The following is a 761-nucleotide window of genomic DNA, read 5'->3' as shown; positions in this document are numbered from 1 at the left end:
CGTCCCACCACCAGGCTTCCGGGTGCCTCCCGGCCCTGCCCGGAGTCCTCACCTCCTGCAGCTGCCAGGGGTACTGCTGCTCCTTAATGCCCTGCTTCGGTTGTCGAAGTCGGAGCAGAAGCTCCAGAGGCTGCCCAACTCCTTGGGCTCCCGCAACAGGCTCTCCCAGGGGTACAGCATCCCACCCTGCAGCGCCAAAGCGCAGCCATACAACAGTGGCCAGAGTGCCACCCAGGCCACCCTGTCCACTGGGTCACACTTTCCGCTCCACGGCTAGGCCGCCATCTACGGGGCTAAGAGCAGCACAGGAGGAGCCCAGCAGAAGGGTTGCGTTAGGCGCCTGAGGCCGTCCGAGCCATCCTTGCTGAGGACAAGTGCCAGGCCTGCAGGGGCAGGGCGGGGCCCGGTGCTGCCCAGTGGGAACTGCAGCTGTAACCCGGGCTAGGCCTTTGGGTAAGCGGAACCCTCAACCCCAGCCAAGAAGGGCAAGGTCGGCTCCCCACTCCAGAACCCGCTGGACAAAGACGGGCTGCAGGCCAGGACAGAACTCCTGAGATCAGTGGGATCTCCCCTTCCTCAAGGAGCACCTTCCCTTGCCTTCCACAGCAGGAATTTGAGCAGGCCCCAGCCTGTGGCATCCATGCCTGTCAGATGCAGCCACTTGAAGAGAATAATGTTCTTGGGATGGAGACATAGCCTTAACCCTGGGCCTCTGGGGCCTGGACCCTAACCAAGGAGCCAGGAGCCCTCTCTTGGGGTTG

At 63.2% G+C, this 761-nt stretch overlaps 1 pseudogene; it reads right to left on the bottom strand.

Annotated features, from left to right (window-relative positions):
- Positions 1-761, bottom strand: part of LOC105521083 — a 56814-nt pseudogene that overhangs the window by 2480 nt on the left and 53573 nt on the right.

Source organism: Colobus angolensis, unplaced genomic scaffold (genome assembly GCF_000951035.1).
Source record: "Colobus angolensis palliatus isolate OR3802 unplaced genomic scaffold, Cang.pa_1.0 Scaffold395, whole genome shotgun sequence".
Classification (NCBI taxonomy): Eukaryota; Metazoa; Chordata; class Mammalia; order Primates; family Cercopithecidae; genus Colobus; species Colobus angolensis.
This window is presented reverse-complemented; position numbering and strand designations above follow the sequence as displayed.